The sequence below is a fragment of the Pelodiscus sinensis genome, chromosome 17, assembly GCF_052426305.1.
Source record: "Pelodiscus sinensis isolate ZL-2025 chromosome 17, ASM5242630v1, whole genome shotgun sequence".
In the NCBI taxonomy this organism is placed as follows: Eukaryota; Metazoa; Chordata; order Testudines; family Trionychidae; genus Pelodiscus; species Pelodiscus sinensis.
In genome coordinates, this window is record NC_143068.1 from 32058645 (window position 1) to 32086234 (window position 27590).

At 42.5% G+C, this 27590-nt stretch overlaps 1 protein-coding gene and 2 long non-coding RNA genes across 11 annotated transcripts in view; 1 reads left to right on the forward strand and 2 right to left on the reverse strand.

Moving 5' to 3' along the window:
* Positions 1 to 9872, reverse strand: part of LOC142818830 (uncharacterized) — a 77302-nt gene extending 67430 nt beyond the window's left edge. For all 3 annotated transcript variants that reach the window (XR_016347056.1, XR_016347055.1, XR_012896480.2), the window contains exon 1: positions 9779 to 9872. This is a non-coding gene — a long non-coding RNA (uncharacterized LOC142818830). The remainder of the gene's footprint in view (positions 1 to 9778) is intronic.
* LOC112547378 (uncharacterized) lies at positions 6976 to 9772 on the reverse strand. Its single transcript, XR_003091116.3, has 2 exons — positions 9474 to 9772; positions 6976 to 7298 (listed from the first exon to the last, which is right to left on the reverse strand). It is a non-coding gene; the product is annotated as an uncharacterized LOC112547378 (long non-coding RNA).
* Positions 9873 to 9900: 28 nt separating the features above from the next.
* ZBTB46 (zinc finger and BTB domain containing 46) overlaps positions 9901 to 27590 on the forward strand; it is a 111023-nt gene continuing 93333 nt past the window's right edge. Inside the window, exons 1-3 of one of the 7 annotated variants that reach the window (XM_075900976.2) lie at positions 9904 to 10175; positions 11053 to 11275; positions 18512 to 18644. The gene's annotated coding sequence lies outside the window, so the exon portion shown is untranslated. The other 6 variants (XM_075900980.2, XM_075900977.2, XM_075900979.2 and 3 more) reach the window with 6 other exon arrangements.

The following is a 27590-nucleotide window of genomic DNA, read 5'->3' on the forward strand; positions in this document are numbered from 1 at the left end:
CCCCAGAACCCGGAGTCAGCTGGGGACTCCCCAGCTAATCCTGGGTTCCGCGGAAATGCCACAAAGAGCCTGGGATCAGCTGGGGAGTCCCCAGCTGACCCTGGGCTCCAGGCGGTGCTGCCCCTTTGAAATGCCACCTCAGCATTTCAAAGGGGCAGCACCGCACAACAGAGCCGGGGATCAGCTGTGCGGCGCTGACCTTAGAAGTACCCCCGCTTCCGTCCCTTGCTGCCCCCCTTTGCTAACAGAGGCAGCAAAGGGGGGGGGGGATCGACTAGTCTTTAACATTCTTACTTGCACATCAGAGATCTCTTGCATGCATCTCTACAGCTGCAGACAAATTTCCTGTGGGTAAGACTGTGCAGAGAATTACAATGCCCCAGACAAGTACATGTCCCATTTTCAGATTAGAAACGAGGAGTGAGGACAGTGAGTGACTTACCCGAAGCTACTAAAGGACTCAGTGTCAAAGCGAGGCTTATAACTGGCAAGTTCCTGGCCCCCAGACCATTGCTCACGGCACCCCGACCACACATTTTTCCTTTCATTCTTCTTCTAGAAAGGGTCAAAAGTGCACGTACTAAACCAGAGAGGAGACTGAAAATATGACTTTGAGTGAATTGCATAAGGTCCACAAGGAGCCAAAACTAGAACACAGCTTTTTGTGTGCCCCGCTCTAACCTCTAGATCACACTTCCTTCCTAATTGCTCACTGTTATTATTAGCCTCAGCACAAAGCTGCACCGCACCACACCTGAAATGATTTGGAAGTGTTTGCTGGGGAAGAGGCAACATATTTCAGAAGAATACCAGGTCTGGCAGGGATTTTCCAGCTGACTGCTTGGTACAGGGTGCATAGGGCAAGCCCATCCCCAGCTCAGGTGCAAGGTCAGTCTGGCTGTAATTTCATCTCTGGGATCTGGTAGCTGTTACTTGCCTTGTACTCAGGGCAGTGTGAGGGAAATGTTTGGGCCCCAGGGCTCACCCTCCCCGAGGGCTGTATCCGTTTTGTGTTTCCATTTATAGCTTATCTGACAACTCCCCCTGCCCACCCCCACTTCATCCTCTCCCCTTTGTTTTCTCCCCACCCCACCCTGCATGTCCAGCCAACATGGGAGTCAGCACTTCCTGTTCAGGGCAGCTTATCAGGCTTGCAAGGGAACAGGGTTCAGTTTTCTGAAGTGAGCTGGCAGGTCAGATACAGGCAGGCCCAAATGCAGTGGGAACTGCACCCCGCTGCTGGAAACATGACGGTTGAGTGCCTTGGATGGCTCCCACGTGGACCAGACCCACCTGGGGAAAAAGGCTGCACCAGGTCACCTTGCATGCTGCCGACTTCTGAGGAAATAGGAAGTCACTGTGAGCTTACAGCCTGGAAAGAGATACTGATCTCCCTGTAACATGGTAGATTTTGTCACCCAGTGCCATACAGCTGGTATTAATAGTACCTTTCCGAGTACTGGAGGAAACAGGTAGCACTGAGTGGTGGGCTTGAGTAAATGCTGACCTTTTAATGGTAACCACTGTGTATCACCCACAAGACTTCTCTGGCAGGCTGTGGTCAGCACCTATCACCTCAGCATTTAGGCTTTCACATTTTGTTTCAATACCATATGACAGAGATTTCTTTAGCTGCTGTGTGGGAGAACGTTTCAGTGGAAATTACCATGCATTCTTTTTGTAGCCCAGCAGACCATTGCAGTGCTTCAGTTAAGGACATGAGTTCTGTTCTCAGCTAAGTCACTTAGGGTACATGTACCCTGCAATTAAACACCCGCAGCTGGCCTCCCTCCACCCCTCCCGTGAGCCCAAATCAGATGACATGGGCCTGAATCAGCTGATATGGGCCAGCTGTGGATGTTTAATTGCAGTGTAGACATGTCCTTCGACTGAATTTTCAGCTCCAGTGCCTAAAGTTATGCACATAGAATAAAAATGACCTGCTTTTCAGAAATGCTAAGTGCCCACAATTCTCACTGACTTTAGTGGGTGCTCAGCATTGCTGAAATCATGCTGCCTTTATGTAGGTGCCTAAACATGGATTTAGGGGGCTTACTTTAGATACTAAAACTTAAAAATTTCAGCCTATGAGCCAAAATTTCAAAGAGTTTGTGAGCACAGGCTCTTGCATGTTATTTTTTGTGCAAGAGCTCATGCTTTGTATCATTTTTGTGTGTGATTTCCAGATTTTTCACTTGCACACCCCATTGGCAGACTAAATAAGTTCTGTAAATATATGTTTGTTATGGGCACAAGTTACTTGGGTGCCATTTGAAAATGTTGCCCTTGCCATGTCATAGAATCCTAGAACTGGAAGGAACCTTGAAAGGTGATCATGTTCAGTCCCCTGCCCCCATGGCAGGAACAAGCACCATCTAGATCATCCCTGATAGATGTTTCTCTAACCTGCTCTTAAATATCTCCAGTGCTAGAGATTCCACAACCTCCCTAGGCAATTTATTCCAGTGTTTAATGAGCCTAACAGTTAGGAAGTTTTTCCTAATGTCCAACCTAAGCCTCCGTTGCAATTTAAGCCCATTGCTTCTTGTCCTATCCTCAGAGACCAAGGAGAACAATTTTTCTCCCTCCTCTTTGTAACACCCTTTTAGGTTTTTGTGTGGTAGCCTTCTGTGGTACTGACAGTGTTGGAAGTGTTTTGTGTGATATCACAAAGTCCCCCAGCTCTTCAAAAACTCACTCACATGCTGAACCTTATACGCAGGAGTATCCTTATTGATTTCAGAGGGACAACTCGTATACATAAAGTTAGACTGAGGCACAAATCTTTGAAGAAATGAGGCCTATGACTAATAGGCATCAATTTCCTGACAAAAACTGTGCTTCGTAGATTTTTTCCATAAAAATCATGATCTTTATGCCACAGCCAGTCCCCAATTAAGCAAGATTTATTTCTGCATGATTTCTCAGATTTCGCTCAAAATGTGCCCTGTGTATAGGATTTTTTTTTAATGTGGCTAAACTACTTACTGAATATCGTAAATAGTTTTAACCAACTTTGTGTAAAATAAAAGTCATACATTTGACTTTCAAATATGATGTACAATGACATTTATTTAAACTAAAACTGATTCAGTGCATTTTTCTGTCATTGCTTTTCCCATTTTTTATGACTTAGTACCTAGACACAGATATCTCCACACCAAATACTTTGAATTGCACACACTATGCTATTATGGGACACTGATAAAGTGTCCTGAAATTTGGGACACTGGAGTAAATCCAGGTCAGTGGAGGTAAGGGACACATGATCTTGGAGCAGATATACTTAATAGAAACATAGGCCAAATTTATCCATAGCAAAGCTTCACTGATTTCAATGGAGTTAAACCAGGGATGTTTGCCCTGCACTGTTTTAAGAAGACTTCATTCCTTGAGCAGACCAAGTAAATCTTTTAGAGAAATGTTTGGCTCAGGTGTTTTCACCTATTACCATTTTTCAGATGTGAGATCAGTGAGTAGATGCAAGCTGAAGCACTGATCACTCTCTGACTAATTTATGGGGACTATGAGTCATCTCTTTTGCTGGAGTACTAGAATTATGAGGAGACATCTCTCTCTGTTCATTCCAGAGAGGTAAAAGAATTGGATGAGGAGTGCTTTGTTTATAGTTCATTCATACATAACTGAAGCATTTTAGGAGACCACATTGTGCCCTCAGATACATGGTGCAAGACCCACTGTTTCAGCTGCCATTGCGCACAGATGGGAGCATAATTTGGCTCATAGTATATAACCTAGATAGCTAGTCTAGAATGTGGCCTCAATTGTACAAACTCCAAATTGTCTGAGTAAACCCAAAACCACACAGCACAGCCTCTTCAGAAGTTATATATAGTTTAACTGCTGTTTCTATTTTTTAAGCAGATATATTACTTGTACTGGTACACTATTTATGCAATCTACATGAAACAAAGGGCTTGTACACAAGCCCTGCAATTTGTTTGGTTTTTCCAGAAAACAGAACATTTCATGCAGACAATAGGGAAATCCCTCAGTGGAGTCCTTCCTATAAAAATGGAATGGTTGGAAAGATGGTTGGAAACATGACCTATGAAGCCAGGCTTCATGAACTGGGCTTGTTTAGTTTGGAAAAAAGAAGATTAAGGGGGGACATGATAGCGGTTTTCAAATATCTAAAAGGGTGTCACAAGGAGGAAGGCGAAAATTTGTTCCTCTTGGTTTCTGAGGACAGGACAAGGAGTAATGGGCTTAAAGTGCAGCAGGGGAGGTTTAGATTGGACATTAGGAAAAAATTCCTAACTGTCAGGGTGGTCAAATATTGGAATAAATTGCCAAGGGAGGTGGTGGAATCTCCCTGTCTGGAGATATTTAAGAACAGGTTAGATAGACATCTGTCAGGGATGGTGTAGACGGAGCTTGATCCTGCCTTGAGGGCGGGGGGCTGGACTCGATGACCTCTCGAGGTCCCTTCCAGTCCTATTATTCTATGATTCTATGATTCTATGGTAGGAGAAAGGTCTGACTTTAATGAAAAACTGGTTTATTATCTAAAGATGCAGATATTAGCAATTAACGAGGGCTATTTGCCTGTTTATATCTGGGTTGCAAGGATGATGAAACATGGGAATGAAAAAAGAAAGGAGAAATCCAATTTATTCTAAACATGTCAACATAGTACTGTTGGGTTCCAGAAAAAATTGCCCATGTCATTTGTTCTCTCCAGGGCTGTGTCCAGACTCAGGGGGTTTTTCGAAAAAAGTAGCCTTTTTTCGAAAAAACCTCACCTGCGTCTAGACTGCAGCCGCGTTCTTTCGAAATTAAATCAAAAGAATGCGGCTTTTCTTTCGATGGTGGTATACCTCATTTCACGAGGAAGAACGCCTTCTTTCGAAAGTTCCTCTTTCGAAAGAAGGCGTTCTTCAATGTAAATAGGGCTTCTTCGAAAGAGAGCATCCAGACTCACTGGATGCTTTCTTTCGAAAAAGCAAGCCGCTTTTTCGAAAGTTCAACGTGCAGTCTAGACGCGCTCTTTCGAAAGTATCTTTCGAAAGAGGCTCTTTCGAAAGAGGCTTGCAGTCTAGACATAGCCCAGATGTACAGCGAGTCCATCTTAAATAAAGATCTGCAAAAAGAAAACTTCTGATCAAAGGATCAAAGAACCCACCTTGGGATTTCAAAGCCGCAGCACCACACAGCTGATACCTGGCTCAGCTGTCTGGCACTGCCGATTTGAAGTACCCCTTCTTCCCGCCACCTTTGATGCCTCTATCTGATAGAGGCAGCAAGGTGGGGGGGAAATCAACTAGTCGACTGACTAGTCCTTAACATCCTTATTCCGGATTATGACAAACTTGGAATGGGACCTGAATTTTGCAGCTTGGCCTCTTCTCTAAGTTGAACATTTTGAGGGGAATGTATTTTTGGAGCATAAAAGATCTAAGTCGGGCCAATTCCTTTCAGGAACTCCACCAAAGGAGGTCAGCAGGATGTGGCTGGTTAAATATGGTACAAATGAACATTATTCCCCCCCCCCCCCTCAAGTTTTTACAAACTTGAGGACCATTTCTTGTTGCTTCCTACTATTTGAATACTTAGTGTTTGCTCCTCTCTAATGATGTGCCTTGGTGAATAATGAAGAAATAATTTTAGCCCAGTTCTGTCCTTCAGTGCACAGAATAAAACTAAAACGTTGTGCATCTAGTAACACAAAGAGAAATAGATTTAACATGCAAGCAGTTGAACAGCAGATGATGTTAATGAGAAAAAATAAGTGTGTGTGGCGGGAGGGGGAAAAGGATGGGGTTGGAGAGAGGGAATTTTATCCTCCTAGGGTTTTTGTAACTTTCATTCACCATATTTAGTAGGATTGTGATTTGCCCTTACTAGCTCATGGAGAATTCTCCCATGTGTTTACTCCCACAACCTAGTGAATGCCTCCTTACACATCACGGAAAAAATACAATTGACATGTTGACTCCCACTAGAGAAGGAATTCTCACTCACCAAGCAAGCACTGGCTGGGAATATGTCTTTGAGAAAGAGAGAGAGACAAATACTTTTTCATTAGCTCAGTTTAAATGTGGTTTACTCCTAGAATGACCTGGTCAGGGTTGCACATCACCTCCCTTTTTTCCTTTATGGTTCCCTGACAAAGAAACCGGATGACCTTTGATTCAGTGTAATATGGACAGGAATGTGGTTCCTTTTAACCTTAACTTTTGACATCAGATGTTTGGAAGGAAACTGGTTGTAAAAGGTGAGAGTCCCAGTCAAAATGCTTCCCTCTCTGGTCAGAAAGCAATAGGCTTTGAGAATTGGGATTTGATTGTATGCTGCATAGAAAACTCTGTCAGAATGGCCTCTTGAAAATAAGAACTCTGATGAAGCAGCTTCTCAGCTCAAAATGTGTGTTATTTGGTTTTGCACATATCTTAGGATACAAGAGAAAATGGGCAATTCAGCCATTTGAGATTTTGTCTTGGTCCCCAGTACAACACATTCTGAACTTGGCAAAATTAGAAAGAGCTAGAAGAAATGACTTTGTATTTATCGAATACAATGTCTGTTATGGATTATAGATACATAGGGGGATGGATGTGTCACGAGTTGCACGGGGGACTGGGAGTGAGGATACTTGAGAAGTACTCATGGGATCTGCAACTCTAAATCAGTTTCCTAGCACATGTGCGCAAAAATGAGGGCCTAATTTGTGTACACACTTATTGTGACTAGATGATCAGCATTTGCACATGCTCATATCATGACTGTGTCTGTAGAGTAAGCATGCAAATAACAGAATGCATTAAAGTGTTATATTCCTTATCACGAGAGAGCTGCCCGCAAGAATGTGACTTCTAAATGCTTCTTTGGTATTAAAAACTAAGGCTGCAGAGATAAACGCCTCAACGTCCCTGGGCATAGTGGTCTGGATGTATGATCTTTGTGATTTGGCAGCCTTGGAAAGGGTGGGATACAGAAGAGTTACATTCAATCTGAAAACATGTGGTCTTTAATCTTTGACATACATTATCAATGGTCCATTGTTATACACTGTTAAATTCTGTATCATGCTTCCAGTTGACATGCTCTTCATTCACCACACACTTCTTGGAGCACACCTAAGGTGACCAGATGTCCCAATTTTATAGGGACAGACCCATTATTTGGGGCTTTGTCTTAGATAGGTGCCTACTGCCCCCTGGATCCTGTCCCAATTTTTCACATTCTCGTCCTTTTCCTGTCTTTTTTTTCCCTCTTCTCTCTTCTTTTCCCACTGTCAGTTCTTTTCTTCTTTCTGGGGAGCAGCTTCCTTTCTTCTGAGGACAGATTGTATAACTGTACACTTACTTAAAATGCAATACAAACTGCTAATCAAAACAAAGAAACAAAAAGCCTACCTCTGGACAGCAAAATACAGGCTAAAGTGTATTAAACCCTTCCAGCTTGCTTTCCCCATCCCTTTGTGTTGAGCAGCTTCAGGAAACTCAGCCTTTTTCTACCCTCCCCCTCTTTGAAAGCATTCCCCAGGGCAGTGCCCAGTCTGCAGCTGCTGCAGCTCATGGGGGAGTGAGTCCAACATGACACACACAACTAAATAAATACTTTCCTCTAACAAAGAAGAGGAAGAAATCTGGGTAGGGGTAGATCTAGGGCATGCATGCTTGGAATTAAAGGAGTCCAGGGGTTAAAGGGGAATTCCTGCCTGGAATCAGAGTTTTGGAAAGAGAAGAGACCAGGAAAAGAATAATAGGATGGTTTGCTGCTGGAATCAAGAAGAACCCAGGGATAAGACAGTGTGTTATACACATACATAGCTATAGTTATATGGCCTGATTTAAGGTGTTCCTCCCCCACGACCAAGCTTCTACTTGTGCACCTGTAATTGTAGGCACTGGGATTCAGCTTTAAAGCATAAGAACAGCCGTACTGGGTCAGACCAAAGGTCCATCTAGCCCAGTAGCCTGTCTGCCAACAGTGGCCAATACCAGGTGCATACAGCTACTGCAAGCCCAGTGGAAATATCCTAGTATCTGTAGGTACATGTAAGGATAAATTCACATGTAAAACCCATCTGATAATTTAACATGGATAATGGGGATTTGTGTGTTAAAACTATCACAGTGCACACTGGTGGCAGAAACTTTGAACTGAACATGCACAGATGTGCACACACAAGAATGAGTTTGCATAAAAAGAGGCCGGTTCTAAAAACCAGACCCATTACTTTTAATTTTGAATTCCCTAAGCTAAGAACTGCACCCTTCGTTATATACATAGACAATTACTGCAAACTGTTCATTTGCATTTTAATGGAATTCCTTCTAGGAAGACGTTAGTGGGACTCCTTTAGCAATACAAAAGAAAAGGTAATTGAAAAATATACTGGAGTTAAGACATTTCACTTTCACTAATTAGTTGCAATGGGTTTTTTTTCTCCAAAATAAAACTTTGGATTTTTTAGGGGTGGGCTGGAGTAGGAAGAAAGACATGTTGGAACACCTGTTTATCCACTTTAAAACAGAGTAGGGATCAAAAGATCCTTTTAGAAATGCACTTAAGTAAAGAGTAGGTTTTCATTTGACCCAATATCTGTTGCATGGGAAAAATATTCTAAATAAGTTACCTTGTATATACTATGATTTGAGGAAAAGGAAATTAGGGAGCAGCTTCTCAGAGCTTAGAACACAATTGTCTGTGCAATTACTAAGGTTACACACACAAATCAGATAACTACACATAAATGGCCACTTTCAGTTATTTGCATACATAGTTACTCAATTTGTGTGCATAATCACAGTAAGTGAATGCACTTCAATACTTTGGACATTTGGACCTACATCTGTCCAGCTAAATCCTTCTCCATTACAACTGACCACCACCACAGCTGCTGTCTTGCCTGTTAAAGCCATTGGAAGAGTGGGGTACCTTCCTGCATGCTCCAGAGCACTTCGCTAGCTCCCATGAACGATGGGACAGATCATTTTTGCTGTTCTAGTCAAAGGACCACATTGGACCCAGTTATCCTAGCTATACTTGGCACATAGATGATGTTTGTCAGCCATGGTTCGCAAGGCATCCTACATAAGCCAGTTAAGCATCCTCTCCATTTTACTGTGGCAGAGTGACAGAAAACAATTCTCCTGACTCCCAGCCACGTTCTCTGTCCAACCCCCACTTGCAGTGTCCTTGAAGCCAGGGGGCTCTGACGCGAGCAGGGAGGTGGCCTTGTTCCGGGGGAACAACTTCTCCTTTCTGAGGAGCCCTGCTTCGCGAGTCACTCAGTTGCAGCCCGTGACTTGCCGAGCAGAAAGCCCCCGTGGGCAGCGACAGAGGCGCATCCAAGGAGCGAGGTGACCCCACCCGGCTTGCCCGAGTGGGCTCGTCCCCAGGGAGCTGAGCTGAGCCTCCCCTGGCTACAGCAGGGCCTGGCGGCCTCGGCGCGTGTATCGCTCACACACGAGTCACTATGTCCACGGTCAGCGGACACTCACCGTCCCCGCCGGCTCGCTCCTCACGGTGCCTGGCGGCGCGGCCCGGGGGAGCATTTCCCCGTGGGGGGAGGGGGGGGGACTGACCTTTACTGACATTTAAGCCGCTTGGCCCGGCGTGGGGGGAGCCGTTCAACCCGCCAGCGCCCTGCTTGCCCGGGGGCGCTGGGTCTGCCTAGGCGACACCCGTGGGCGGGAACTAGAAACCCCTCAGGGGCGCGGGCCGAAGGGGTCGCCGGCAGCCCCACAGCAGGGGCGACGCGCCCAGCCTCTTAACGGAATCTCTCCCATGATGCTCCGCGCCCTACCCTCACTTCCGGTGTCCGGCCGTGGCAGCTGCTGACGGCGCCCCTTCTCCCCTGGCGCAAGGGAGACGGGAGAGAGAGAGGGGGGGGCGGGGCGAGGGGCGGGGCTTACGAAGGCCTGTGCCCGGCGTCATCCAGTGGGAGCGCAGCAGGGGAGGGAGGGCAGGCCGCACGCGCCCCTAGGGCCACGCCCCCCTCCCCTCACCGGTCTCGGGCCCGCGCCCGCGCGCCCGCCGCTTGGGAGCGCGCGCTAGGGGGAGCGGCGGGAGCGCGCCCCGCCTCCCCCCCCCCTCCCCCGGCTTTCCCCCCTTCATCCCCACCCGGGAGGAGAGACATTGAGTGACCGAAGGAGCCAAAGCTCCGGCCGCTCCCAGACCCCGCTCTCCTGCCCGGGGCCCAGGTAAGCGAGCCCCCCTCAGCCTGGCTCCCCCTGCCCCCCGGGGGCTTGGCATGGCTCCCCCTGAGGAGAGGGGGCGGCCGGCCCGGGCGTGACCCCCCCACTCCGCTCTCCCCGCTTCTCAGGGGGGAGGGGCTCGGCCCGGACCCCCGAGCGACCTGCCGTCCCCAGCCCGGTCCGGGGTCCCCCCCAGCGCCGCTGAGCGCGGGGTCCCGGGGCGTCCCGCTGAGGGGGGGTTCCCGGCGGGGGTGGGGAGGAGGAGCCGCTTGTAGTGCGGGGGGGGGGGGCTCGCCAGGGAAGTAGCAGCCCCCGCATCACTCTGGGGGGGACTTGGGGGCGCGCGGCGCCTCGGGGGCGGGCGGCGCTGGCCCGGCGGGGGCGCCCTCGGAAGGGGGTGAGGGAGGCAGTTACCCGCCTCCCCCGCCCCCCGAGGTGCTGGCAGCACAGTGGGGGCAATGGGGGTGGTTCTGGGAGCCTGATTCAGCTGGTGCCGGGGACACCCCCCTCCCGGGCTGCTCCCTGCTCTGCTCTTCCTCCGGGAGTGGGGTAAGAGGGGTTCGGGGGGGGGGGCAGTGCCCCAGGTGCTGGGGTCTTGACTGTGGGGAGGCTTGTCTGAGCCTCAATGTCTCTCCTGCCCTGAAAACACCCTTCTCTAGCTCTGAACCTCTGAGAGCCCCCTGGGGGTCCTTGGGCAAAACCCACTACAGTGGGGGGGGGTAAGGGGGTCCATTCCCCTTTGTGGAGGGGCATAGAGCCCCCTTTGGCACGCGTGATTTTACTAGGTGTGGGTGGATGGGATAACTAGGTGAGTGGCAGGGTTTAACCCCCATCCCCCATGACTCTTCCCCTCCCTCTCCCCCCTCCCTGTAACCTCCAAAAGGGGAATTTTCCAGCTGGTAATTTCTGCTGCGTCAACACCCAGCTCAAGGGAGAGGAGAGGAGACAAGGGGGCATTTTAACAGCAGCTTCACTTGCAAATAACAAGCCTGAATTCTGGCTCCAGAATCAAAAAGCTTTCCACCCCCCAAAAATCAGCATCTGTGCAAGTTGGACCAAGAGTTTGTCAAGAGTGTGGCTCAAAACTGCTTGGAAAAAGGGATGAGGTAATAATACTGGTGAAGCATGTTGTATTTCTTTCTTTCTCGCTCTCTCTCTTTTAAAGCCAGGCCTGTTTTGGGTTATTGTCTCCCCCTAAAGCCAGACACAGATCGCCTGGCCTTGCCTCCATTTTAATTGCAAGCTGAAATGGGGGAAGTGACCCTATTTAAAAAAAACAAACAAACAAACAAACCCCGCAAAACAATGTCTCTCCTCTTTGGAGATGTAGGTAATTTTTAATATACTTGTAACAAGTGCAAAAGTGACGGAAATTGTTTTCTGTCAAGGTGAAAAACTAATGTGTATAACCTCTTCCACCCCATTGAAAAAGACAAAGTATTTATAAAAAATAGGGAGGAGAGAAGAGATCTTTTGGAAGGTGTTTGTAAAATAAGGGCTTGTTGTACTGGATTGCCTTTGTAGCTCTGCAAATAGACATGTCAGTTTCAAAAAAGTAATACAAGTAGTGTCTGATAACTCAATCCCAGATGACAAATAGAGAATAGAGCAGATTTTCAAGACTGTAATAGTGGGAGGATTTCTCTCTTTGATAACATTTTTTTTCTTGATACTTAATGCACCATGAAAGAGCCTGTGCTAAAATGTGTAACTGAACACTTTGAAGAAATCCAAATATGTAGAACGATATTTTATTTTTTTGCACCTGACAAGGAAAATATAAACAAAGAAAGGTACAACAGAGACTTTTAATGAAATTCCACATGCTTTCTATTTTACAATCTCAGTGATTCATTCCACATGGATTACAGGAACAAGATTATTATCAGCATTGTTTAAAGATATGCTAATTAGGAAACGTTTTGCAAACAGTGCTATTGCAGGCACCTGTGTCAAAGTTCTTGCATGCATTTTAATTGCCGCACTTGTACTGTTTTTTATACATTTAATTTAGTATGGGTCTAGCTCCTAGTTCTTTCTCTTGACAAAATAGTTATTACATATTCAAATTTTTTGTCTGTATAGTTCTATTTTTGCTAAATTATCTATTTTAAAAGGACTTTTTCCAAAGGCAGGATTGGGCGGGAGTAGGAAGAGAACAGTAACTGAAAGAAAGAACAAGATGATTTAAAAAATAGTGAGACAAAAATGATTGTGTAATTTTACAAAAGAAGATTACAGTGACTAGATATTTTTCCCACGTATACAGAATTTTTGTTTAGTTATCTTAACGTATATCATAACTATTCTTGCAAGAGTTAAATACAATACGTTAACTTCTTATGGCAAGCTTTATTTTATTGTGGATTAAATTTGGCTTTACTGATTTAATTTCAAAGAAATTGAATTTAACCACTGTTTGTCAAGTTCTCTATTTTGAAATCATTTTAGTGATGGAAAAATGGTTAGTCAGTGTATCATTAGTCACAACATTTTCAACATGTGGTGAAGAATTATCACTTCGAGATGTTTTTGGGAGCTAACGTAGAAGATGATAGAGAAGATTGCCCCAGGGGCCAGGCTGGGAACTACATAATAATATTTATATTTGTATTTACTAGAATGCTCATATGTTCCTGAAAATTATGATTTGGTTTGATAGACTAATGGGATAATTGCAATTTAAATGGAAAATTATGGACTTTTTTGTTTTTCTGATGGAGCATTTCCTCATATTTCAACTTTGTTATTATAGTAAAATAGCATCCTTTTAGATGCCAAACACTTTCACTTACTTCGTTGTTTTTCAGGTAAGTGATGGAAATAAAGTTTTATGAGTCTAGAGTGCTATATGCAAAACAGTAAGTTTTACGCACTTTGAGTGAAAATGACAGTTTCATATTATAAAAGCCACAGCATGATGATCTACATTTTAATAAATTTAACCTTTGAAAGTATGTCCTGTATATGTGATTCCTAGAGGCTAAAGAAAGTGGACCACTTTCTCCCCATGATTTGTGGGTTTTTTTTTCTGGGACAGTTGTACAACAGTGAATATGTTCTATGCAGGAGGCTTTTATAATTGGAAAGCTTAGAGGAAAACCAGTTTGACAGGCAGTTTTTTCCCTTGCAGAAAGGAAACATCTTTAGCCTGTTACTTACCTTTTCTGCATGCATTCATGCTCTGGCACTGTGTTGCCTTGATATGGGGTTGGGTATATTTTGAAACTATTTTTGCCTTGCCTTCTTTTTTTCCCAGTTGAAGTTTCTTCTAATGCCACTCATTTTGATTTAACAAAATGTTTCCTGTCCTGCAATCTAAAGGCTACCACCCAATCCACGTTTTTGTTCTTAGTAGCATTTCCTATAACAGTCCAACCTTGGACTTCTTTCTCAGTCACTAAGCCTTGTTAACTGGCTGGTCTAGTCAGCATTCCATGATAATGTCTGAATTCTCTTGCTCTGGTGTGAAGCACTCACATGGGTTTTCTTTGCTCCTACTTGCTTAGTATAATGGGCAAACAAAGAGTAAAGAGAGGGCTTAGTTTAAATCTTTGAACAGCTACCTGCTGTTCTAATGGTTATTCCTTATACTCATTGTAATTCCCTGGAGCCAGCAGTTTCTATCCATTACTGGCACCAAACTACAGCTGAAATTTCTGACACTTTACACAAAAGGATTAATATAACATTTTTATTTTGCTGTCAGTATACTGCTGGCCTGCCTTAACCCTTCTGAATACGCAGTGTACTTATACAGTATATCTCTAACACTTGTATATCTTGCAATTCATTAATGATTATGGAAAATGCCCTGGATGGTTGTCTATAAATCACAGATAGGGCCTTCTTTTTGTAACAAAGTTGTGGGATGCATACGTTTTGTTGACAGTGTAATGGTCATACTAGCTGTTTAATGATACCTGTGATATTTCATGCTGCTTACATTAAGATATAGACACAGACATTTCAAGTGTTAAGTTAACAAACAATTGTGTGAGGGTTTGTATCAAAAGCATATTCCCCAGTGGTCTTTGTTAGTTCTTATTTCTCAGACTACTTATAGTTTTGTGGATTCTAATGGATTAATTGCCTGTCTTGGGGTAAATAAGAAGAATTTTGACTCCTGTAGTCAAAAGTATAAATTCCAGTGCTGCCTTGACTTATCAGGATGTACAGCAGGTGAGAGATTTGGGTTCTGTTCCCACCTTTGTGGTTCACTCAGTGTACAAGTCATTTAATCTCTGGGTATCTCTTTGGTCATCTGTAAAATGGGGGTGCTAATGCTTACCCACCTCTTTTGAAATTCTTCCAAATCCATAGATTGTGTATTAGCACATAATATGCGTATTCTTTATTAATTAAAGCAAAATAGTCTCAAATTTCTGGTGTGTTGGTCAATATTTCTATAAGAAGATTGTATTTCATTCTTCTGTATAGTTAGAGGAAATTACTGTTGTAATGTTCTTATGCACACTTGGTCTGCTTTAAGGTAAGGTTTGATATACATGTGTATTTGTGTGCACAAGAATGGGCAGTATGTCCGTAGATAATGTGCTAGTTGAAAAGTAACAGGTACTTGAAGAATGAGAGTAGGTACTTGAAGTTTCCCTTTAAATATATACATACTTTCACGCCATTCCCATATTATTATGGGGTTTGTTTATATTTAATTATTTTTATTAACTTACACATTTATTATAACATGAATAGTTAGAATATCAAAGATAAATACCTAAAATTCACTTACATTATGAGGTTGGAGTGGGAGTCTCCAGATTAGGGGCAGCAAAGTAGTCTAAAATACTCTACATGTGCAGTTATTCACTAGTGTATGTGCTGAAATATACTTAGTAACTAGAATGGCAGGGTATATGTGCCAAGAATTTAGCTACTGACTGTACTTAGCAAACTTAGCAGGGGCTCACATACCAAGGAATACAGTTATAATTAAGAGTAGTTCCACACATACCCAGTTACCTTTCACAATTTTTTCTTATGTTATTACTAAAGCTCTTTGGGTATAAATTACTTGCTTTGTTCATTCCAAGCCAGTTTTCGCTTTGTCGCAAGTTAAGCAATGTAGAGTCAGGAAAATATATCAGAAGAGGCAGTTGGTCCTATCATCCATCTCTCTGGTGACACTTGATACCAGACGCTTGAAGAGAAGGTGCTAAATATTAATTGTGCAATACTGTAGCATTGGATGAAGCTTCTTCCTGACCCTGGCTGGCTGAAGCACGAGTACTGGTTAGTGTGTGTATTTATTTGGTACTTGGGGGAAAAAAACTTTTCCTAATACCAGATAATTTGGGGACTGAGCTAAAAACCTGTTACCACACCCCTCAGAACTATGGACCTGATGTTTTAAATAATGAAATGGTTGTGAACTATCCTTAGAGAACAACAAATATATTAGGTAAAACCCACTTCATCAGATGAGTTGGAGTGGAAATTACAGAATTCAGGGTATATTAACAGCAAAAGCAGTTTCCTGTCAATTGTAGGACCAGTGTTAATGAAGCTAATTAAGTCAGGCTGATGTGTCCAATCCATAGCATTTGATGGGGAAATGCAAAAATCAAAGGCAAGGAAAATTGCTTTTGTAGTGTGTTAACCAGTTAATATCTTTATTCAAGCCCAAGTTGATAGTGTCAAACTTGTAAATGGATTCTGTAATTGAGTGATAAAATTTCTTTGTAGAAGAATGGGCTACTTTTAAATCCATTATTGAATGTCCAGGGAAGTTAAAATGTTCCCCTACAGCTGTGGTGTCCAACCAGTTCTGAAGCAGTAGCCATTTGGCTACTGTTATTGCAAACTAACCACACTCAACCAGCCAAATAGCAACATGTGGCTAGTGTGTTGGACAACATGGTCCTACAGGTTTATGTCTGTTAGTTACCATTCTAGATATTTGATTTGTGTCCATTTATCCTTTGTAACAGAGACTGTCCAGTTTGGCCAATATATGTGACAGAGGGGCATTGTTGGCACTTGATGACCTATATCATAATACTGTGTTTATTTGTAACATATTGTCAAATAGTTTTCTATTGTTGTCTTTTTAAAGAAACCTTTGAATTTACTATCATCATATTGTTCTTGGTTTTATTACACTGCCGGCCTTTTTATGATAGTTTTTTTAATTTAGTTTAATATTTATAAAAATAATAAAAGGGACGTCTGTCTACAATGCCTAGTTACCATAAATAACAAAAACAGATTGTCTAGAGAGCCCAAACATGTTATATTTAATTCTGCAGTGTTTTAATGTGTTCTTTTTTCTTTTATCATCTCTGACTTTCTTAACTTTTTGTATGTACGTTAAATTCTCTACCTCAACTTTTACATTTTCTTTCTTTTTCCCATGTCTTCTGCAAAATCCTTCTAAATACCATAGCTCTCTCTGATGTCTCATAATTCTTCCTCTTTCTCTCACCCACTTCTTTTCGCATTGAACTTGGAAACTTTGTCAGACATCCCTTAGTGAGTGTACTAAATCGAACAGCCAAAAAACAAAGGGGTGAAGAGATCTCACTCTTTAGGAGCAATATCTGGTGAGGTGCAGTCTTTAATGCTGGGATTCCTGCTAGTGTTCTAGTTGTTGTTTGACCTGCTTTTGAGGGCTTGACATCGGCATGCTTCTCAAGCATCCTATAAGGTATCCTGTTTTTCAGATGCTTCATTTGTTGTTTCCCCGGTTTTCCTCTGTGATACAAGCCCAGTGGTGTGAGCACTGATGGAGCTGCTGTTCTGTCTCTGCTACATACCTTACAAACTGAAGGAGCATAGATGTGGCAAGATGAGAGCTGCATAAGCAATATTCCTGTAACATGGATGGTGGGGGAAGGAGATGGAGAGAAGGGAGGGGAATGAATAGAGGTGGGAGGAGGACACAAGAAAATGAATTAGAAGTGAAGTACAAAGGGAATACAGAAAGAGGGGGATAAGAGGAGAAATAACAAGGGGGAAATTGTGTTCTACATTGTTTTCTCAAACTGAAACATTTTGAAGTCGAGAGAGGTTTATACATCATAGTAACTTCTAGTGTCACAAAAGACTGATTTTTAATTGGTGAGCTGGGAGGGAGGATGCCATCCAGACATAAGTATCAGCAGTATTATCAAGTGGAATATACAGAGGTCCTGGCTAAAGTAATTTTTGTGGGTTTTTTAAAAAAAGTTTTGTCTAGCTGTTTAAAAAAAAAAAAGCCCACAACCCAGCTTCTTTAAGTTCAGTTAGGTATCTTAAGTTGTACCGCCTTTCATATCCTTGCTATTTTTTTTCAAAAGGTTCTCAAATTGCTAAAGGGCAACAATTCATTTAATGTGCTTGTGCAGTGGTTTCCTGTAACTGTAATTTGGGCTGAAAAGAAGATGGCATTGTCTTTTGATCTGGGAGTCAGTGGGGATGGGAATAGAACTCAGGTTCCCTGCAGGCTTCCTGTATGGTACTGGACAGATTGTTTTAAGCTTTGTCAATTAAGTTGCCTTAGCAAAAATCTCCATTTTAGAGAGCTCTCATGAGGGTGGTGTTAGGTTAAATTAATGTTTATTAAGACTATTCAAATGCGTTGATAGATGGTGTAATGAAAATGTAAAGTACAACAGTACAAAAGTAAACGTGTGTGTGTTTAATGTCCACACTGCTTACTTTTGGGGCATATAGTTTGTTGAGATGACTAGGCAGCTTCCTGCACTATTATCCTGTGCGGTGGAAGTCTGAAGTTTTGTACTGTAGATTTTTCCTTTTCCTGATCACTGTAGTAACTGTATTCCATTTTATTATAATGTCAGTGCATTTTAATGTATCTGACTTTGTGTGTCACACTTCAGACAGAAGAAACTTCTATGTAACATATATAGAAATACTCTTTTGGTTTCTTGTGAAAGCTGTGAGGCCACTTCTTTAATATTATAAAGATTCAGTTCCTGTATTGAAATGGGTTTGGAAGCATTGAGGTCAAGATTTCTTTCATAATGCTCAACACATGTTCATTTATAGTATGCAATCCTTAATTAACACTGGAATCCGTATTTTTAAAATTACCTGCAAAATTAATAAGTTTGCTTCCTATGTAGCTGATTTTAGACATAAACATTTTTAGATGGTAGTTCAAGAAAATTTCTCTTCATGAGCTGGGAAATGTAAGAGTATTTTTAATTATTTAGTAGGTATACCAGTTTAATGTACGTTCATTCTTTTTATTTACTTATAAGACAACTTCCAGCCTTGGCTTTCTTTAATTATGGAAGTCATAGCATGTATCTGGCTTAAAGTGTACTGACTTTTAAATAGCTTAAAAGTAAGATTATTTTTCTTTTCTTCTTCCTTTCCAGTTACAGTACAGTTGATGAACCTTTCAAAGCCTATTACCAGAAACACTTTCCCTCTTTTCATTAAAACATGTGTGGTATACCATGACACCTCGTGGCATTTATCTTTACTAAAGGAAGCAATTTTCAACTATTGGTAAGTTTAGAACACTTAAAGTGAGTTTTGTGTGAGGTGGGGAGAAAGGGGAAAGAATTGGAAAGAACATTGGCTTGAGGACTTTAGATTGTTTCTACATTTTAACTTTGACAAAGAAAATTAATTTTTAAATTAAACAATTAAAACCTGAAGCAATTTTTTTTAGCTATTGTACTGCTCCTACCTTCTGTCTTGGGCCCCTTCATTATTCCCTTCATTATTCCTGATCAATCTGTTGTTCCCTCTGAGTAGATGAGAGGCAGGAAGAGGGAATATTATAGGACTTAAAACAAGAAAAAAATGTAGGAGTTCTACAAAAACAGGAAAGATAGGAGCTTTGCTGCTCTTACTGTTCCTATTCTATCTCTATGAAGTCCATGGTTAGAAAAGTGGAAACAAAAGTTAGTAATGATGGGCTATAACAACAGATGTGTAGAACTGTACTTTGGTATTTGGGAAAAAAAAAGCTGTTGTCCCTCAAACTTTCTTAGGCTGACTAAAATAGCTTGGTTTTAATACTATGTCATTAAAGAAAGTGATATTGTTGATCCTCTTTCTTAACAGAGCTTGTCTGTGACTAGTAACTGTACAGAACACAGCTCTTAGAATGTGGGCACATGAATGTCAAAAGGTTAGGGTTAGGTTTCTCTAAGAAAAAGTGGAGTCCAATGCATGAAAGGACTGGGAATATACTCAAGAATAACTTATGGTGAAGTTACAACACATAAATTACATTTACAATACAGTAGAGTGAAAGATGATTAAAATGTAAGTGTTAAGACTCTTGAATAACGAATTTTCTTCATGTTTTGAAGGAGGGAGATAAGTAATACGTAACAATTGCAGATGACACATTATCGGTTAGGACTTTATCTTCTTGAATAAAAATACTGTCATATGTAAGATTAAATACCTTATCCTATTAAGCCCTCCCCCTCAAAAGTGGCTGAAATAGTCTGGTAACCTCTTCATCTATGAACTAAATTCCTGATCTTGGAAACTGTACTCTGTTAGCTTCTGTGTGATTGTTGGCACTATGTAAAGTTAGTTGTGCTTGTTGGGACTTTGCAAGATAAGGACCTGTGTGTGTAGGTCTGGGAGGTCTCTTCAAATGTTTTCCTTTCCACAGCATACAAAAATAAATCCATATAAAATAAATAGAAATTCATGAAAAATACCTGTTGGTATGATAGTTGGAATTCCTGATTTGCTTAATTGAGTCCAAACTGTAATTTAAAATTGCCATTATATTTTTGTTTTTTTGTTAGTGGAAGTGTGTGTGACAATTACTTCTAGGTAGAGTGCTATACAGGCAGTCCCCGGGTTATGTCAATCCGACTTAAGTCGGGCCCCTAGTTACGAATAGGGGGGGGGGGCGCAGCTAGTGCGGGGTGCCTCCCCCACTGTCACCGCCTCTGGCGTCGCGGGGGGCACTTCCCCCCAGCAGACCAGGGAGACGCGGAGCGGCTTTTCTCGCTGCGGAGGACGCGGGCGGCAGGACCGCCGAGACGCGCCGCGGTCCCACCACCCGCGTCCTCCGTGGCGAGAAAAGCCGCTCCACGACTCCCTGGTCTGCTGGGGGGGGGGCGCAGCTAGTGCCCCCCTCTTCTCTCCCCCCCCCCCCAGCAGACCAGGCTTTTCTTACCGCTGGTCAGTTTCAGCAGCGGCTGAATCAGGGCGCCTGGGGTAGAGCAGCTGGGGGGCTGCTGGGTTGGTCCCAGAGCGCCGAGGTGCGACACTACTGGACCAACCCAGCAGCACCCCAGCTGCTCTGCCCCAAGCGTCCCCAAGTCAGCCGCTGCTGAAACTGACCAGCAGCTGACTACAGGAAGCCCAAGGCAGAGCTGCTCTGCCCCCGGCTTCCTGGAATCAGCCGCTGATCAGTTTCAGCAGCGGCTGACTTGGGGACACCTGGGGCAGAGCAGCTGGGGTGCTGCCGGGTTGGTCCAGTAGCGCCGAGGAGCGGCACTGCGGGACCAACCCAGCAGCACCCCAGCTGCTCTGCCCCAGGCGTCCCCAAGAGCAGCTGGGGTGCTGCCGGGTTGGTTCCGCCGCGCCAAGGGTCGGCGCTACCAGACCAACCCAGCAGCACTCCAGCTGCTCTTCCCCAGTCGTGTCCGATTCAGCCGCTGCTGGTCAGTTTCAACAGCGGCTGAATCTGGACGCCTGGGACAGAGCAGCTGGGGCGCTGCCGGGTTGGTCCCCGCAGCGCCGCACCTTGGCGCTGCGGGGGCCAACCTGGCAGCACCCCAGCTGCTCTACCCCAGGTGTCCCCAAGTCAGCTGCTGCTGAAACTGATCAGCGGCTGATTCCAGGAAGCCTGGGGCAAAGCAGCTCTGCCTCGGGCTTCCTGTAGTCAGCCGCTGGTCAGTTTCAGCAGCGGCTGAATCGGGGACACCTGGGGTACAATATGTACCAGTTCCGACTTACATACAAATTCAACTTAAGAACAAACCTACAGTCCCTATCTTGTACGTAACCTGGGGACTGCCTGTATACTAGCTCTTTAATCTTGTCTGGAATATGTTACGGTAAGAATTCTGTTTAAAATTAAATTTTAATTCTTGTTAAGCACTTTTAATAGTAGTTCACATTTAGCAATATATTTATATACAGTTCCATACAGAATGCATATTGGTAGATAGACAATATCGTTTAGAAGAATGAGCACACATTATCCCAGGACTGTGGTTTTCAAGCTGCGGTCCACAGACCACTAGAGGGCCACAATAATGAGGGTTGGGGTTTTTTGGAGGAGCTTTTTTTGCTTCTCACTTGTGTGGTCCCCAGATAATTTTTCTGTGGGTCAGCGGCCCCCGATCTGCACCCCTGCCATAAATAAAACATTGCAACCTTTTGTGTTGGACACAAATTAATATTGTATTTGATTTTAAAATGAAGCTTGATTAAACTAAGATAAGAAAGTTAAAGCGCTTAATCTGTTTAATAATTTAATATTTCCTTTCTTACTGGTTAAATTAAACTGTTCTCCCTAGCTGCAGCACTCGCAAAATGGCTCAGGCATAATTATGTAATTAACAGCAAGTTTCCATTAGCAACTGGTGGTCCACGGAAAGGTTTGCATTGAGCCAGGTGGGCCATGGGCCAAAAAAGTTTGAGAACTGCTGCCCTAGGATGAAATGTTGGCTTCCATATAAGTCAGTGGGAGTTTTGCCATTAATTTCAGTGGGGCCAGGGCTTTACTATTGGTTTCTCTACTCATTGTATGGCCTTTGTAAATCATTTAAACATTGCTGTCATTTCTAAATCTGTAAAATGGTGATAATATCCTCACAGGGTTATTGAACTAATGTCTGCAAAGGATTATGTAAATTATAAATACTATGTTGAATTAACTCTTCTGGTATCCGTTAATTCTTCTCTATACAAATCAACCTTTATGTGAATATGAAAGAACTTAGTGTTACCTTGTTAAATCATGTAACTAAAGAAAGAACATATACAGATGCTGCTCTGTGTGTGTAAGGGGAGTGGGGCACTAGTATACCAAACCATTTTATTTCTGTAATCAAAACCAATTAAAACCTCTTACTGGAAAGTCTGTCTCTTGACACACACGTGTGTATACGCATCTATGGGAATGTCTTGAGTTTCTTTGGTCTTTTAATCTAAGAATATGGAATGATCTAATAAAACTGGCAGTTGAGTCAATATTGCAGGAGGGCATACTCTTAAATTCTATTGTTAACTGTTAGAGAAGCTCTGTATTTTACTGAATTTTTAAGGTTAACTTTAATGTTTTATTAATTAAATGGAGTAGATTGGTACCTTTAGGATCACAAACAACTCTCTTTTAAAAACAGGTTTTAAAATTAAGAATACATTTTAAAAAGCTGCAAAACCGAAAACATTCTTTTCCAAGGAGTTGTTTAAAATGTGTGAACTCTAAAATTTGATTCTATACATTTCAGGATAACACTGCTGCAGAGATTCCCATTGTGCAATAAAGAGAAGTCAGTGAGAACAGTGCAGGTGCTAAATGAGGAAGGGAAGCAATATGGACTGATTATGAATATCGATAAAATGAAGACAATGGTATTTGGAAATAAGGAAATAGTAAGGAAGATCAGTGTAGATGCAATCAAACTAGAGAACGTAGAGAAGTTCACGTATTTAGGGAGTGACATGACATATGATCTAGACTGTAAGAAGGAAATAGCAACTAGAATAGCGAAAGCAAGAGTGAATTTGAAGGTGATGGATAAGATCTGGAAAAGTAAAGCGATTAGCTTAGGAACGAAGCTGAGCATCTTGAAAACGTGTATTTAGCAGCATGTTGTACAGATGTGAGACATGGGTGATAACGAAAGATTCGAAGAGAAGGATATTGGTGTTTGAGCGGAGTTATAGAAAGATCCTGAGACTAGGATGGATGCAGAAGGTCACCAATGAGGAATTATATAGGAAGATACAGCTGAAAGAGAATCTACTGCAAAAAGTTATACAATGGAAGTTACAGCTATTTGGGCATATCTGCAGAATGAACAACAAGCGAAAAGTTAAGACCTTGGTATTCGGCATAATAGATGGTCTGAACAGGAGAGGCAGACCCCACAGAGAATGGGTAGATGATACAGTAGATTGGTGCGGAGCTAGTTTACCGAAACTAAGCCACTCCACACTGGATAGGGAAAGATGGAAGGAAGTAGTGAGGGAGGCATCGGAAACCTGTGGGTGTGGAGCCCATGGTGGTTGATGCTGATGAATCTCACATGGTTTGTAGATCTTAGAATTGTGTTCACAAACTCTAGAGCCTTCTACATTAGGGCCTCAGTAGCATGTTTATTTCATCATCTTAGCCAGGTATTCAACTCTTTTCAGCTTAAGGGGCTTCACTGCAAGAGTTTCAGAATTTCTATCAGTGTTTTATTTATGTACTTTTGATTTTAATAATTGTTTTTGGTTTTATCAGAATTCTTTCTCCTATAGGAGGTTTAGGAATAACATACCAGATCTTAAATACTGCGTATAGATATGGTCTCCTCATCTCAAAAAAGATATACTGGCATTAAAAAAAAAAAAAAGTTCAGAAAAGGGCAACTAAAATGATTAGGGGTATGGAACCTGTTGCGTATGAAGAGAGATTAAAGAGACTAGGACTTCTCAGCTTAGAAAAGAGGAGACTAAGGGGGAATATGATAGAGTTATATAAAATCTGTGGTATGGAGAAAATTAATAAGGAAAAGTTATTCACTTGTTCCCATAATATAAGAACTAGGGGGTCACCAAATGAAATTAATAGGCAGCAAGTTTAAAACAAATAAAAGGAAGTTCTTCTTGACACAGAGCACAGTCAACCTATGGAACTCCTTGCCTGAGGAGGTTATGAAGGCTAGGACTATAACAAGGTTTAAAAAAAGAGCTAGATAAATTCCTGGAGGTTAAGTCCATTAATGGCTATTAGCCAGGATGGGTAAGGAATAGTGTCCCTAGCCTCTGTTTGTCAGAGGGTGGAGATGGATGGCAGGAGAGAGATCGCTTGATCATTATCTGTTCCGTTCACTCCCTCTGGGGAACCTGGCATTGGCCATTGTCGGCAGACAGGATACTGTGCTGGATGGACCTTCGGTCTGATCCAGTATGGCCATTCTTATGTTTAGAAATATATACAACAGCTCATAGATCTGCAATGCCTATGGTGGTGTAGGATGTTTAATATCCTCAATACTAACCTTGTATTCTTCTTGTGACTATTAAGAGGAAAGTGGATTTTTCTTTCTTTTAACTGTTAAAGAATATAAACCTGTGTGCTCCTGTTGTACAGTTAAAACTGTTTACCTAACTTACCTTGCATTTCAATCTGTCATAAAACATCATGCTTTTAGGTTTTCTCTCGAAGCAAAAAGGGTAATGGCTTGTCCTCACTATGGGCTAAATCAGCACTGCTGTGATCAAGGTAGCAGGCATCAATTTAGCAAGTCTGGTGAAGAGAGAAATCTAATGGAGAGTGCTCTCCTGTCAACTTTAGTACTCTACCTCGTTGAGAGGTGGAAGTTGTGTCAATAGGAGAGTGTCTTCTGTTACATAGTGTGATGTAGACACAACTGTAAATTGATTTAAGCTACATTGACTTAAGGTATGTATCTGATGTAACTTAAATAGCATAACTTAGATTGACAAATCTCGTCAGTGTAGATCAGGCTTAACATGCTCTATCATGCTTTAATTTTTGAACTTTTTCAGTTTTTTTCCTCTGAAAGCTTGACTTCACCTTCAGCATTATCCTGACTAAGTAGGCTAGTATTGTAACATGTTTAGACACTTTCTAGAATTTTGTGAATTTGACAGCATATAGCTTACCATCTTGTAAAATCTGTTTTGAGTGGGAGGATTTGGGATACGTCTCAAGAGACCCGGTTGTAGCCAGATGTCCCTTAGGAATTTGAGGCATGCTCATAGCTCTTGATAAACATTGGTCAAACTGACTAAGTCTTGCCCATCAAGGTTTGGGAGTACAGTATCAATTGCCGCCAGTTATTTCAGTTCTGGCTATTGGAATTTGAATGTGTTTTTATTTATCTCAAGCTTTACAGTAGCACAGTCCAAAGAAAATAAATAGTTCTGGCCCATCCGACAGCTACAGTTCTCCTCCTAGAAGAGGTCATCTTCTAACTGTAGACTTCACTGATTTCTAAGCTTTCATCTTTTACCATGTTTTGAGTTTCCTGACTTAATCTGCTCCATACAGGCAGAGAGTTTGAACCTGTTTTCTGAGGTAGAGTGCTTAGAAATAGCCTGACTGAATCAGGTGAATGCCTCCCTCATTCACTTTTTTAAAGAACATGTTAGCTGAGGGTGGCGTTGCCAAACATTCTTGTATTGATTGAATTGGGTTTATTTCTGTGTTCTTGGACACTGTCTATCATAAGAATTTCTAAAAGGAAGAAATTTTCTTGTAGTAACTTTAATAATGTCATAGGATCATAAAATCCTAGAACACTAGAATGGGCAGAGTCCTCAAGAGCTCATCAAATCCAGTCCCCTGCCCTCATAGCAGGACCAAGCATCATCTGATCCTCCCTGACAGGTGTCTGTCTAACCTGCTCTTAAATATCTCCAATGATGGAGATTTCACAACCTCCCTAGGCAATTTATTCCAGTGTTTAACCACCCTGACAGGAAGTTTTTCCTAATGTCCAGTCTAAACCTTCCTTGCTGCTTTTAAGCAATCTCCTAATAATCCTGCAGCATGAAATTCATCAAAACTTGGTGCCAAAATCCTGTTGCATATTCCTCAACCAGATTGTTAATTATAGTCACAGGCTCATTACACCATGACTAATGAAGACATAGTCTTAATGAATACTATCAAGACTGAAAGATCCTAGGCTGTGTCATCACCTAATTTTATTTATTTTATAGCACAGTAGTTTCAAAAAGTTTGAAACTTGTTCACTTTGTCATTGTCCCATTAAATATAAAATGCAATAGTTTCCTTTCCTTTGAGTTTCATAGAGTTTGTGATAGCAAAGATTCCGAAGTACAAAGTCTCCAGATGTGGGACGCTCTTGGAAAGTAGATTTATCGGTCATGTTTATATTCAGATTGCATGATAAATATTCAGTCAAATGCAATTTTAGGTCTCAGTTGTACAAAGACCAGCTTAATTTATTGGTACCATTGAAATCAAGGCATGTGTTGGTCTTTGCTGGATCAGGCCTAAACTTATGAGGAAAAGAATATTTGCTTTATCACCTGTGAGAACCTTCATATCTAAAGTGAGTGCTTGTAGATTCAAGGGGAATCTTTGCATGTGCATAGGTGGGCTCATATACATGCTGGGCCCCTGGGCAAGGTGAGGCAGGAGTCCATCTCTGCACTCCTGGAAGGAGTGGAGCCTTGAGCTGAAGAGGCGGGGCGGGGTAATCAGCCCTCAGCCCACTTGAACTGCGGCATGCTGGCCCCCCTCACCCAGCCTTTAGAGGTGCTGGGATGATGCCATGCTCCGCTACAATAGCAATTTAAAGGGCCGGCAATTCTGGGTGCTGTCACTGCCACCATAGTGACATCCAGAGCTCCAGGCCCTTTAGAATCGCTGGGCCCCAGGGCAATTGCTCCTTCACCCCCCTATTAGCAGGCCTGCGTGTGCAAAGGCAGCAGTTACAGGAGACTCTTGCACTCGCAGAATTGCTCTTTGCAATTTTGCATATTTCTAGGTTTCTCCCATCCTCCCCCATTGCATGGCATCCCCCGGGCTGGGTGGTGGTGGACATGTGACCTTGTGACAGCCTGTTTCAGGACAGCAGCAGCAGTCAACTCCCACCCCCTACTAACTGGTGTCCAGGAACTGTGGGTAAATGGAGCACTCACTCCACTTTCCCAGTATTTGCGGATTTCGCCCTTTGCAGTGGTGCCAGAAAGGTGTCCACCACAAATGGTGAGAGTTTACTGTATCCCTCTGAAGAGCCATGAAAAGGTGTCCGGTCAAAGACTTTTAACTTTTGTTTCACTGCTGCTATTACTTTATTAGTGGTACTTAAGTGGCTTATTAGCTGAAAACTGTCTACTTACGTAAATGTTTAATAAAAGTGAAACACTGTTTAAAATATTAAGTCTTTTCAGTGGAAATGATGTGCCAAAGATTTCTGCATTATCCATAATGTTTCTCAGATCAGAAGACAGTGCTTTTGGGGAGAGAGTTGCAGGAGTAAAAATAAGGGCAAGTACCATTCTGGTCCTTAACTAAATGTCTTCATTCTCTATTATCTATTGGGATAAGATGATATATTGAAGTGTCTTCATCATGCTCTTTTGCAAGTCATATCTAGTTCTCAGTGACACCAAAAGTTCAAAGATCCGATTTGTCCTTACCACAGACACAAGTCTACATTTGAAGGAATCTGGAATTCATAATTTGTTTTTTCTTGGCCAAAAGGACTTCATTTCTTGAATCAAACTAAGGATTTGTTATATATTGATTCAATA